Source organism: Ornithodoros turicata, chromosome 1 (genome assembly GCF_037126465.1).
Source record: "Ornithodoros turicata isolate Travis chromosome 1, ASM3712646v1, whole genome shotgun sequence".
NCBI lineage: Eukaryota > Metazoa > Arthropoda > Arachnida > Ixodida > Argasidae > Ornithodoros > Ornithodoros turicata.
The window spans coordinates 191,958,041-191,972,802 of NC_088201.1; the positions used below are offsets into that span (position 1 = coordinate 191,958,041).

General features: G+C 44.0%; 1 protein-coding gene across 1 annotated transcript in view; it reads left to right on the top strand.

Moving 5' to 3' along the window:
- The window catches only part of LOC135374470 (sodium-dependent glucose transporter 1B-like), a 38,055-nt gene that overhangs the window by 8,638 nt on the left and 14,655 nt on the right, over positions 1-14,762 (top strand). The gene's annotated exons all lie outside the window — the stretch shown is intronic.

Genomic DNA, 14,762 nt, shown 5'->3' on the forward strand with positions numbered 1-14,762 from the left:
CCGTAAGAGGAAGTCTGCAGTGGAAAAATAGACGCAATGCAAATAAGCTTATACAAAGAAAAGGATGCATCTTGAAATCATGTGCATCTTAGCTACAATGTCCTGTATTACTTTTGTTAAAATTTACATGATTGTATATCTTTCTTCCGCAACTTTAGTTATTTTTTAGCCACATTGGTAGTTGTCACTTTGCAGAAGCCGACATATTGATTCAGTTGTGCCAGCACAAATCTATGCAACTGAACAGTTTAATGTAGTGAGCATGGTGTACTGTATCGTCAAGGACAAAGCCTGGGAGCGGATGTATGGGACACAATGCTGAATTCGTGGTAAAATAATGCAGATGCCTCTGATGACTAACAATCTGACTTCAGTAATGAGTGGTGAACATGCAGAGTCTTCAGGCAACTTCTGATAATTAATACATCACATATGGGAGATGGTTTGCAAGATACCAGCACCCAAAGCAACAGTTTCACAGATTCTGGGCATATGCATTACGTTGGCACACAAGAAGAGCATGTAACTACTTCGGTCTACTTTACTGAACTTTAGCACCCCTAAGAGTGCCATAGAAAATGTGGGGGAGAGGGGGGTTCTAAAAAGACACAGTAGTAGTGTGAATTTCCCGTTAAAAAGAAATGAGAAATTCCACACACACAACCACAAGATTTCTGAACCTATGGTGAACATGTTTTTTTGTGGGGCATGGCATGGTATGCCTAAGCTAATGCCAGCCACATATTTCAATAGCAATAAATTTGTATAGCAGTTATTTTCTTCACATATGGCATTGAAGAAATGCTTTCGTGAAACCAAACAAATAATCAGGTGTGACAGATATGCAATCATACGTCACAGGCACTTGGTGCCAGTCATGCAGTGAAACCAGTGTGCACGAGACGCCACATATTCTCCTGGTGATGATGTGAAAGCTTCCTAACAGTAAATGTATGTACGTGGTACCTTGTATTGCAACAGCATTCAGGCACTGTTTCGAATGACATATACATAGATGTTAGAATCATTTGTCATGATGCTGATGACACATTCTTAGTTACACCAGAACTTTGTGACCGTTGTATGCCCTCATTCTGTTTATCCTCCACTCACTGCTGTACAATTATGGGTGGAGTACGAGTCAAGGAAGAGGAGAACTCGTGTGAAATGTGAGTACCAATGTACAGGACATGTCATACAGCAAAAACCGTGGACACTTAGCATGCACCTTAGCTGGTGCAAGGAGAACAAGTTGTAACATAATTGAAGGTAAAGTGATGTACTACACATATGGCATATTAGCAGGATATTGGTCTGGTTCACTATTTTGTAACTCAGCTATTCAGAACACGTTGAAGACATGCACAACACAGCCAAATTAGAGGGTAGTGTTTCGGGTGTGTTGTATGTTGTGTGTTGTTACCGTCAATAAATTTTCCTATTACAATTAGAGGTATTGTGGCATTTGCGATCAATAGAAGCATGATTGAAATGTGGATGCAGGTGTGTATGATAAATCATGTGGCATGATTCCTTAGGGATGTGTTTTTCGATTCTTAAGATTTACCTGTACAGGATATGAGGCTACACAAGAAATGTGCACAGATCACACCAGTGTAAAGCTGCAGTGCGTCGAGCAATTTTTAACAGTCCTGCTCACAAAACGATGCAGAACAGCATGCGTACATTTTTGGTTGAAAGAAAAGCCTTGAGCTTCAGGAGACTCAAAAGAGACACAATTTTTTTGTTTAGCGCTGTATTCACACTGAACAGATGAGCACATGGATAAACTCTGTGGCAATATGACAGCTATCAACGACGTAAAAGAAAGAGAGCTAGTGTAACATGGGTGCTTGTTTACCCTGTTTTACTATTGTCGTCTATATCCACACTGAACACACGAGCACAGAAATAAACTATGTGGTCATACGGCAAGTGTCAATAACGTAAAAGAACGGTAGCTACTGTTAACATGGGTGCATGTTCTTCCACGTGCTCGTGTGCTCAGTGTGGATACAAACGGCTGCACTGGCTGGACAAATCTGTACCCATGTTAAAACAAGCTAACTTTATTTTAAATAGTTGACAACTATCATGTGGCCATGTACAATTTATCCATGCGCTCATGCTACAGTATGGGAGAACCACGTTTCCATTTTGATGTTGCATGAACCAGCTTACTCCTATTATAATTGTCAATACGATCTATTGATGAGTCTATAGCCTATGTTTTGTTATATTCATCTGGAAGGTGCTATATGCAGTAATTGCAGTTGATCTAATTCTCAACTTTAAGTGCAGTTCAATGGGAGCAAGGGAGCTTCAAAGTTTCTGTACACATTGCCCTTTATTACTGTGCAATTCAACTGTACTGCAGTACCACACCTCAGATATATTGGTGGAGTCAGCATGTGGAATGCAGCAAGGATTTTTTTTTCCTTGTGCGCCATTGCTCATTTCTGTTCTCATGTGACCTTGACAACTAATTGAGTAGGATATCCAGAGTGCACGCTTCTGTGAAAAAAGTCATCCTTGTAGAACTACGTAATAGCCTTTCTTGTCTGAATATAAACAAAAAGCTCACGGATACAAAGTTGTTGTGGTGAATGAGTCCATAGCAGAAATTTTCAAGACAGGATCTCCAAAATATATGTGCTTATACAATGCAGAAAAGCTGTCAGTGATGGGTCATAGTTATGTACCTACAAATGTAATGATGCTTCCAAAACGTTTGCAACCTCCTTTAGGACATTGCTGTGTAGTGTCTTTTGCAGAAGCAGCCCTACAAAAGCACATCTGCTGTTACCGAACGATAAATCGATATATAAGAAAGCAGCTGTCCCTTTGTATGTTTTTTTAATGTAGCAGTGGTAACAGGATACCTGAATAACTGATTTTCATTGGTTCGTTCTGCCGTGGCATGCTCAAATAAGTAAAACACACATTTCAATTTCATCTATGCTTGCATTTGAATTCAAGGGAAATGGGGATCTCCTTCACTTTCGCTCCGGTATTTTCATAATCTGAGAACGTAAAATCTGCTCAGATTTCGTGTTCAGTGTAGTGCAACAACATGCAATATCTCCATGCCTTGACAGTATCTACGCAACAGCCGCAAGACGCTAGCGCACTTTACGATCAGTCCTATTGCACTGTTAAATGTCTCTGGAGATTAGACACGCTGCGAAGAGATGATAGGTACTGGGATGGTTGATAAGCATGCCAGTGGATAACGCCCCTCAATTTCTCCATCGGGTCTCGCAACAACCATATAGCATGTTATCGCTCTTACTGTACAATGATGGGGGCGCTTACAGTGTGTATCACAGGAGATTACGCGCAGAATAAGCGCCAGCACTACTTATGCTTTGTTTTTGAAGATGCACATTGTTGTTCGGCCATCCGCACGCTCTCTCGGTCCCTTGGCTTGGTATATGAATTTTGTCCAGTGGCACATGTCGATGTCACTCCCTTTGACCACACTTTGACGGTGCTTTTTACGTTTGTCATGCAAAAAGTGCGCAATAGCGCCTTCTATAAACAACAGCTGCATTTCGTACCCCCGGTCAAGCGTTACGCCGTTTTTGTTTAGTAACCGTGCATTTAAAACGATTCTGCTTAATTTTTACCAGCTAACTTCGAATTAGTGCAACACCACCTACCGCAACCAGTCTATGATAGTTTTTTGAACACACAGGTCCATAGTAGTTGCAAAACGTACTTAGACCGACCTTAAACTAGCCCCTCCCCTAGATTAAAATACGTCCCATTCAAATGCACGGGGCTTAAACCACCAGTTTAAGTAGCTTGGGTGGATGATCGAAATGGAACATTTGAGGCAAATATTCCCATTGTGATCAAATCCGTCTCCTGGGCGCTTCTAGTAACTATCCACCACCTAAACCACCGCCCCCCCCCTTGACCACGTGATCATCCGTAACGAATCACGACGAAGTAGCCGGAAAACGGCGCCAAAAAGCGCGCGCTGGCTGATCGAACTGCACATGTGCGTGCGTGCCCTCTCCATAACCTCTCACTCGAATTCTCTCTCTCCCACCCCCCCCCCCCCTGTTCCGAGCGCTTCACCAGGCCATCTGCTATTATCGGGAAGCAGAAAATGAAAATCCAGAAGACGAAGGAACTCAGATGTACAAATTTATTGACACGGTAAACATATAAACACGCAGCAATTGAATTGCAAGCAGCATTTGAATGCAAGTAAATCTACACGATTATTACAGAATACTGCAGAATAAATATATATATAATAAATAAATAAAGAATACATAGTGCGGAGCAACAGAACGCGCGACTATCATATTATACAATCCTTAAGGGAACGTGTTCGGTTTGGAGAAAGTTATTATACACATATATAGCACGTGATGAGTCGCAGACGCCACCCGCTTCATCCCAGCACAACAGTAGAATTTTCAGGTGACACATGCTCGCTGATCGCAGGGCCACGAACAGCTCTCGGTGTCTGAATGAAAAAAAGGAACCTGTTAATGATATGGTAAACCCGAGCACAGGCAACGTTAATTGGCTGAATACGCTATGTAAGACATGCTATCGTTACGCGCCTAATGTCGACTAATGACAAAATTCGAGGAGCCCTGCGTACGCGATGCACACTGTTTTCCTTTTCATGCACACCAGTGTATTAAACATCAGCCACATTCAAATAGCGGAACAGAACGCAACAAGTAACACCATGCAGAATCATCAACCAGATCATGACTGATATGAGAGAACTGATGTTCTGAGGCTGGAACAACATAGAAGGGACAATCACATACAACGCCTCAAGTGAGCGCACCCTGCAGTTGTCGCACCCTGGAAGTCGCTGAGAAGGCGTGTTAGCTTAGCGCAATTAGCTCAATCCAGAAGATGTGGGTTCGAGTCCTACAGCTCGCTAACCTTTTCAGTGACTTTCATCTTTCATCATGACAGATAACCGGCAGAAAGTCATGTAATACGGGACAAGGCGTACCTCCACGCACACAGTTAGGCGACAGTATTAAACGTCTGATCACTGACATGCATCATACGTTTGTCTGCTTGCCTTTCATTCAGGCGTTCGTCCATGGCTCGAACGTCTTCGAAATCCACGAAACGAAATCACCGTCTGCCCACAGACGCCAGCTACACAACGGTCAGACGGGTCAGCGCCTCGGAGAAACGAACGCGGGCGAATCCATCGGTTAAATGATCATAGTCGAGAAAGGTCACGAGGGGGACCGGAGGCAATGAAAAGTAAATAGCCGGAACTTGGCGGGAAATGCCAGCGGCGGCACTATTTTTGGCGGCGGCGAAACCCGCTTACTGTGCCTTCTGTGGCCATTGGCTTCACAGCAGCAGGTGGTAGAGGATGGGGTGGTGATCCAGGATTGGCGAACGAAAGTCTCACGTGATCGTTTTAAACCCGACGTCACAAAACCAATAGTTTAAGTAAGTTGGTGAATACGGACTGGTTACTTTTAAACTTGCAATGTAACAGTTGCTGTCTCTCTTTCAGTCCAGAGTAATGTAAACAAACAAACAAACAAACAAACAGGAAAACACCTGTCGGCCAATGAGGCTCTCGGCGGACTCCAAAAGCGCCAATTTGATAAAGAAACAAACAAATGTGGTTGGTGGATTTGAAAGATTCGATTCGCAGTTTTGGCCAATGGAATTCGGATTCGCGAATCTCGAATCCCTGCCTAGGATTGGAGGATTCGGTTGGCATATCCCTATTACTTACAAAAAGCGGCAGAACGAAAGTGCATGTTACGGAACTCAAAACTCAAATTGGGAGTAGATTTATGTTATGGAGCTCCTTTGTTGCATATACGCACCTATAGACACACATATATGCGTTCATACATATCCGTATGCGGTGTATTAATGCAAGTATGTATACACTTGCGTCTAAGAAAACATGAGGAAATGTAAAGAAATTGAGGTCTAGTGGCAAGTCGCCCATAAGTCGTGCTTATGTAGATTATAGGGATTAACGCAATTTACCAGTAATTAAGAGATGAGTGTTTAGTTTCCTGCCTGCTGGGGAGGTAACACCCGCTGCCTGGCTTTTTTTCGCGACTGCCAAAGTTGAATCGCACATATCATGTCTTCTTAGAAGAGGCGATGTAAATATAGCAACAATAAAAACCGCGATTCCACGCGTGTACACGGGGCTGAACAGGCTGTATAGGACATAGTGCATAGGACATAGCGCCGTGTCATCTTTTTTTCTCACTTATTTTCACGATTGGTCCAGAAGGAACAAGTGAAATGTAATCTTCTGAACAAAATTTAGTGCATGACGCGTCCTCTATCGCATATTATATCTCCCGAACGAACGTTACCTCCGTCGGATGACACTGCAGATAACCGTGTGATACAACGCCATCCGTTTCCCAGTTGTATCGTTAACTGACCGCCGTATTCTTGAACGAGCCTAGACTCGAAACTCGACTCGAGCTGCTCCTCGAGGCCGGTTTTGCGCTTCGTAAATCGACCTTGACTCGAAACGCTCCTCGAGTGGAGGAATTCCTCCGTGCATTCCTCGAAAATCTCGAGGTAACATCGGTGCTACCTCGAGAACGCTCCTCAACTCGAGTTTGGCTGGTGTCATGGCGGAAGACAGGTCGTTCGCTGCGTCCATCGACTGCGTTTTGTGCCACGATGGCGTTTAACTGGGTGCTGACAACATTACCACTGAGCGACAACGTTCAATAAGGGGCCATCAAACTCCTTTTGACCATTTTGATGATCACGAGTTCCTCATATGGTATACGGTACCGTTTCATGAAGAAAACAGTGCGAAGCCTTTTGGATACATTGCCAGTGGAGGAAAATGTGTGCAATCGTGGGCTGCCTCTACCTCCTGTGCTACAGCTGCCTGTCGAAAGAAGGTGTGATTGAAGGATGTTTTCACGCAAAAAGTGGTGCAAAAAAAAATCAACAGTGCATTGACTGGACATCTGATCTGCCTCCTCAATGTTTTTCCGTAATCTTTATACTGTATCAAGGTGGCCCAACCCCTGCTCCAGCTATCACTGAAACGGCTCAACAAATCTTCCATTCATGTTTTTTTTTTCTCGTTTCCTTTTTTTTTTCTTTTTGCAGTTGTTGTTCCAATAGTACGAATTCCGTTTGTTGGGTGGGATAACAGGCTCCACCGTTTAGGCAGAGCGCGATTGATGGCCATAAAAGTTCATACGTCATGCTCGCGGTGACTCCCCAAGAATGGTCTCCGCGATTCTTTGCTCGGGATGTTGTTGTAAAATCTGTTTTGTTTGTTTGATTGTTTATAGCTACCCTCAAGGCGTTGGGTAAACGTACCCATCCGCTAACAAACAGTCATTCACGCCACACATTGTAACATAATAGAAGAGTGACAAGCAGTGACATCATCTTTCATATTATTTGGTACGAGGTGACCATGCCATTAAGCTAGCTGCTGCCGTTGTGGTTGTAATTGCGAGACCAGAAACCTAGGAAGCCTATCAGTCTGTTTCCCTGTTCGAAACACCTGCACCCTTCTTCAAACACTTGCAGACCTTTGTGCTTGTATTTGTAACGCACGTTGGTCGAAATAAAGTAAAGAATTACATTTATTTTTCATGCCATAAGTGTGTTTTAAGCACGATAATTAACATTTTCGAGTGGTCCCGAAAGACGGCTGGGGACGAGACTACAGCTTTATTCGAGGACGGTTTCTCGAGGAGCGCCTTGGCGGAGGAATCCCCGAAGCGGGTTCATGAAACGCATGGGCTCCTCGAGTGGAGCAGCGCCACTTTCCTCCACTCGTTGGAGTCGAGGCGGAGCGTCGAGTCGAGGCTTGTTTAAGAATACGGCGGTAAGTCTCACCGCTGTTCCTGGGTCTTTTACCGTGAAGATGTGCGCCTACGAAAGCTGTACGATGATATATGCAATATTCGATTATGTCCACGGATGCACTGATGTCGGTGCACGTATATATGATGCGACTATATAGGTGAAGTAAACTACGACTATTAATATTCCAGACTGTAATATTCCCTCAAAAGATTTAAAATCTGCTTGTGCCGTACGTTCGTGCAATCGCGAATAATATATATTTATTTATTATTCATTTATTTATTTATTTAAACATACTGCAACCCCTTAGTAGAAGAAGCCTTGTTGTGCTTGATCCTCCGGAGTCCCCGACGATGTTGACGCTCGTCCGAGTTGGTCGTCCCTTTCGTCGTTCCCGGGCCCGGATACGTTGTTCCTGCTGCCTGTCCCTGACTGGAACCCAGACTAAGTTGCCGTGATATGCGAGGGTTTATTTACAAGTTATCATACACACTGTTATTTACATGTTGGTCAAAACTCGGCTGGGGACAAATGGAGATGTGGACTGGTAGAGTCCCCGCTGCAGGAGTCCCCTTCCCTCTTGCTGTCGTATCCTTATAAAGGCCGCGCCCAACGTCGCGGTTCTTTTACTGGGTTGAACAATAACGTTGTTGTGACTGGAGCGTCCTTGTCTGAAGTGGGATTAACGCTCGGCCGTGGGCGGATGGGGAATATCCCGATTGTCTGTCCGCTGCGGCGGACCATGAGATTTGCAAACCATGACTGATTGCACTGCGAGACTCGTAGAAGAAATCAACGATGAAAGATGAAAGTAACTGAAAAGGTTAGCCAGCTGTAGGGATCGAACCCACACCTTCTGGATTGCCGGTCCAGGGCTTTACCAATTGAGCTAAGCTAACACGCCTCTCCAGCGACTTTCGGGGTGCGTCATCTGAAGGGACGACAAACGAGCCACTTATTCTCACTCACCCTCCTTTCACTCTTACATTTTTGCTCACTCATACACACATTCATACGACGGAAATCGACGCAAGCGGCACCTGTTGAACAAGAGATAAACTGATGTTCTGAGGCTGGAACAACATAGAGGGGACAGATACAAACAAAGCCTCAAATTGCCTAAGAAATCAACGATGAAAGATGAAAGTCTAGCTTAGCTCAATTGGTAGAGCCCTGGACCGGCAATCCAGAAGATGTGGGTTCGATCCCTACAGCTGGCTAACCTTTTCAGCGATTGATTGATTTTAAAAGAAAAAAATGGAGATGGTAGTCTCGAGCCACTCGGGACTGGCTACTCCAGGACGCGTTATTAATAAAAGAAAGGGAAACTACACTAACCTCGACGCTTTGAAAGAATAAATGAGAACATCATCACCGAGCTTGTCACCAAAAGCGAAGTCTCAAGGCACTAAAAACCTTTTCAGTGACTTTCATCTTTCATCGTTGATTTCTTAGGCAATTTGAGGCTTTGTTTGTATCTGTCCCCTCTATGTTGTTCCAGCCTCAGAACATCAGTTTATCTCTTCTTCTGAGACTCGTAGCTTTGGCAGCGCTAAACCATGGCGCCGTCGTCGTCTGGACTTTGCACTGGGGTTCCTTGTTTTCCCCTCCGTTCAGCAACCCTTTTCCGCGGATGCACTCAGAAATGTCCTTGCAGTGTCGGCCTCGTCATTCGGCCATTAGCTACGACCTTCACACCCTTTAAGGGGTTATTGCAGGAGTGCACCAAATAAGTATTCATAGGAGAATTGGGGGACAGAACCATCCAGAGCGTTCCAGTCTTCAACGCAACAAGGAAAAACGCTATACTTAAAAACGTCAACACGGGTGCAAATGGGGACAATATTTAGCTGATGAGAACTTCTGGGTGAGGATGTTGCAGCGTATAATAAATATTTGCTAAAAGGAATTCTTACTTTACTATTAATAATAGAATGAAATGTTCTAAGGCGAAGAGCACGCCGTCAAACCTGTAGTGGAGTTATGTAAAGATCACGAAGTGCTGCACTTGGTGAAAACCATGGATCGTAACGCGATAATATAAAACGTACTGCCTTATTTTGGACAGAGTCAAGTTTAGCAATATCAGACTTATTGTATGGGTCCCACACTTCGCATGCATATTCCACGACCGGGCGTATTAGCGTTTTGTATGCAAGTAACCTAATTTCAGGTGTAGCAAATTTTAATGTCCTCCTCAAATAGCCAACCTTCTTCAGCGCTTTGGAACAGATCATTTCTATATGTGGTGCCCAGGGGGCTTAATCGCTTCATCGTCGTTACGGTCGTTACAAGCTAACGAGTGGCGGAAAATTCAAAAAGGTGGGCACATATTGCGCGTGACGTATACCACGGCCTTCACGTATCGCGCGAAGAGCGCCGTGCACGTGTTTTATCACGTGCCCACCTTTTTAAATTTCCCGCCTGCCTTTTTGAATTTCCCGCCACTCGTTAGCTTGTAACGACCGTAACGACGATGAAGCGATTAAGCCCGACAATTTCGGGTTAAGGATAACACCTAGGTATTTGTAACTATCGACCGATGCTATAACCGAATGGTCAATTATATACTCAAAAAGGAGCGGAGAATAAAGGCGTGTAAATGTCATTTTGACACATTTTCCGAAGTTAATGAGCATGCCCCACTTGTTGCACCACGCAGTGATTCTATCTAAAGACTCTTGGAATAATAATTGATCACTACGTGAAGTCACGTCTTTATAGATGACGCCTTATCTCCGCTGGAACATCCTTAGCAATACCATTAATAAACAGTGAAAACAGTCCCAACACAGACCCTTGTGGGACGCCAGAGATCACATGGGCACCTGCGGAAGTACACTGGTTATAAAAACACACTGTGATCGACATGAAAGGTAATCCTTAATCCATGATACAATTTTCGAGTTCTTCAGCAAGGACTGCAGTTTTAAGAGTAGTTTACGGTGGCATACAAGGTCAAACGCCTTGCTAAAATCAATGAATATAACATCTGTTTGTTTAGTCCTATTAATGTCAGTTGCCAGACTGTGGACAAACTCTATAAGCTGTGTAACAGTGGAGTACCCACGCCGAAAACCATGCTGATGCTCAGACAACAAAGAGTGGGACTCCAAAAAATCGCTTATATGGTTACATAATACATGTTCAAATACTTTGCAGGCGGTAGACGTTACTGAAATTGGACGATAATTATGTACAAGCTGCTTGTTGCCTGATTTAAAAATAGGCACAGCAATAGCTTTCTTCCATATATCAGGCACCAGCTCAGAATTAAACGACTTATTGAATATTATTTCTAAGTATTTGGACATCCACTCTGCATATCTAGCCAAGAAGACGTTTGAAATTGTGTCGGGACCACTACTCTTCTTAGAATCAAGATTCAATAGCTGGTTGAAAATGCCAGAAGCAGAGAAATGCAGATCGTTTATCGGAGGAACCTCATCGGCTAGAACGAAGTCTGTACCGCCTTCGTCATGTGAACCAAATACGGAAGAAAAGTGGTTAAAGTGGTTGGAAATGATTGAAGCATCAGAGGAAATATCTCCACAGATTATGAAACAGTGCACGTTAGATTCTTTAGGACGAATTGTGCGCCAAAACTTCCTAGGATTTGTCTTTAGAAAATTATAGAGTGAGACATTGTAATAACAATGCTTAGCAGCTTGCATCTTCGTCTTAAGTGACTGCTTAAGAGAATTAAACAAAGTATGTGAATAGTGTGATGATAAGTGGCGGGCACGTAAACGCCTTATTCTATTTAATCGACGCCTGGGGTGCAAAATGTCACGAGTTATCCACGGATTATTGTCGTTACATTTTTTAAACTTCGTTGGAACAAAACGACTAACACATGTTGATACGAAACTTCGTAGAGCCTCATACAAGGTATTAACGTCAGCTGACTCACTGAGACGAACAAAGTCGTCGAATGCAAATGATAGCTCGTCAATAATAGTGGTATCATTGGCTGACGTATGATCGAGAATTTGAGAAACCCTGTAAATGGATCTGGGAACACTAATATTCAAGTGAACGACTGCACCTAAGTGATCAGAAAGGCCTTCAGTAACGTTACAGTTGTAACCAAGACGAGCAACAGTGGAACTAAGAAAGATTAAATCAAAGATTGCTGACGTGTCACGTTGGATACGCGTAGGACTAGTAACAACCTGGATCAAATCGAGACTAGTGGCGAAGTCAATTAAGGATTGACCGAGGGCATTATCTCTCCCGCGTGTTATTAGGGTGTTCCAACGTACGGAGGGTAAGTTAAAGTCACCCATTAGAATTCACCGTTTGTGATGCGACAGATGATTTCTATATATGTTGTCTACAAGTATGGAGAAGATGTCAGTGGTTGAGCCAGGAGGACGGTACAAACAAGCCACGATAAAGCATTGCCGATACAGCTGAACTTTACGCCAGACTAACTCGATAGCCGCTAAGGTAGGAAGAACCGTGATCTGGAACACGTTCTTAATCAACAAAGCGACACCACCTCCGCGAGAGGACCTGTCGTTTCGAATTGCACAGAACAAATTCACTATCAAGAATGGAGTCCGATAACCAGGTCTCGGTGATTGCAATGATGTCAGGTGCGTGGCTGTAGATAAGATGTTGTAGTTCTAGGGCTTTATTTACTATGCTTCTAGCATTTACATTTACAAGGCATGGTCACACTCATGTCAATTATATACTGTTGTTCATTTCGCCTAGTGCTTAGAAGAACACGTTCATTACGTACATCGTTCCACTTGTAACAGTCACCATTAACAAAAAGCTTATCGAACCGCAGTTTGTCGTTATCTCCACGTTCTCTCTCTTCACTAGCGCCAAGCCACAGCTTTGATCGAATATCTCGGATTCGCCGTGAAAAATCTTCCTTCACTTGTAAGGAACTCCCCTTCAACTTCCGAGAGTTACGAAGTATATCAATTTTCTCACGGTAGACCCCTAACTTAAGAATAACAGGTCGTGTACTACCGGCTGTTTTCCTGCCTAGTCTGTGGCAACGCTCAATGGTGCTGACGTTTAGATCGAGTTTGTCCTTGAACAACTGGTTAATACTCGAAGAGAGTGAAAATGTCGATTCGTCGTCAGCTTCTGGCATACCAAAAGCAAGCCGATTGTTTCGACTTTGTCTGTTCTTCAAATTGTCTACAGCTAATTCTAAGCTACCAATTTTTTGTGAATATCGCTCATGTTATCGTGGCACTTCTTAATCTCGTCAACAAGGCTGCTGGAGTTTCAAGCGAAATTCTCCAGTTCCCTTAGTCTGTTGTCAAAACTGTCTAGTTTTGTGTGAATAGAGGCTTGGTTTACCTTCAGATCGGTAATAGACGAAGACAAGCGCTTCTGGCCATCCAGTAACTTCTTCAATAGATCGTCTACATTATCATCCAGACCAGCCTCATCAGCTCGAGGATCATTCTTCCCGCTCCCCTTATGGCCAGGGTTTTCCTCGACATCCCCAGCTAACAGCAACAGACTAGAAAAATCGTAACAACACTCGAGCAGACAGGATACAATCACAGGTGGGCAAGGCAGCAGTAATAAAAATCGATCATCCGATCTATAACATTTTGACTGAGTGTGAACATTTACCTGTAAGATAAGACAGAAGTGCGTGAACTGTATGCTCTCACTGCCGCCTAAAGGCCCACTGAAACTGTAGCACTGAGGTTGGCGTTTTAAATGGTCGTAGATGGCGTTGCACGAAGCAGTTCCACATGTCTTGAACTGGTTGATATCAGCGGCGCAATCAGAAAAGTTTTGTTTCATGCAGTTGTTTTGTCTATGAAGAAGGCCAGGGCACTCCGTCCTCGACGATAACAGCAGCTGTAAGATAAGACAAAAGTGCGTGAACTGCATGCTCTTGGAGTCCCTTGCAGAGGGCTATGACATCTTGGACAGTGGAAGGGGACTTCATAACGAGAAGATTAAACGCATCAGGCGCGATCCCCTTTAGAATGTGCTTGATCTTCGCGGAATCGGACATGGTGTAGTCGACGCGATTGCACAAAGACAGAATCTCCTTAATGTATGACGTAAACGTCTCGTTCGCCAGTTGAAGTCTCTGTGACAGCTTATGTTCTGCGTCGGCCTTTCTTAGTGCCGGTCGTCCAAAGAGATCAGTGAGACGGGAGCGGAACACAGACCAAGAGCTGATTTCGCTTTCATGGTTCAGGAACCATGTTCTTGCGAGGTCCACCAGATAGAACGCCACATTATTTAGTTTCGAGGAGTCGTCCCAGGCATTGAACTTGCTTACTCGTTCGTAGGCGGCTAACCAATCATCAATGTCCTCAGTGCCCGTGCCGGAGAATACGGGCGGGTCACGCTGACGTGCTGCGGGAGCGTTGCGTTGTCCCGCGGGCGTGCGAAGCGTCGCCGGTTCAGGCATTGGGGGAAGCCATCACGCGAAGTGAACGCCCAGAACGCAACTCCAGTACGAAGTCGGGAGATCGAAGCGTTGGTTTGTGACGGTCGGGTAACGAAAGGGGGCTGACGAAGTCGCACCTCCACCAAATGTTAAGAGGCGAATAAGACGGGAGAGACAGGAAGCTTAGCGTGTGGTTTTATAGCAGCCAAGCGAAAGAATGCGGAATGGGTTTTTCATATCACCCGCATTCTTTCGCTTGGCTGCTATAAAACCACACGCTAAGCTTCCTGTCTCTCCCGTCTTATTCGCCTCTTAACATATATATATATATATATATATAATGTCCTCTGGTGCTGTCGCATCGTTCCATGAATATCTATATATATGTATATATATATATATATATATATGTGTGTGTGTGTGTAAGTAATAATAATAAAGTTGCTGTTGTTGCAACCGCGACAATGCATGCTTCATTGCGCGTCTCTTATCGAATCTTTTACGTCAACAGCCCTGAAACAGTGTTTTTATGGCTTTCGTGCGAGCA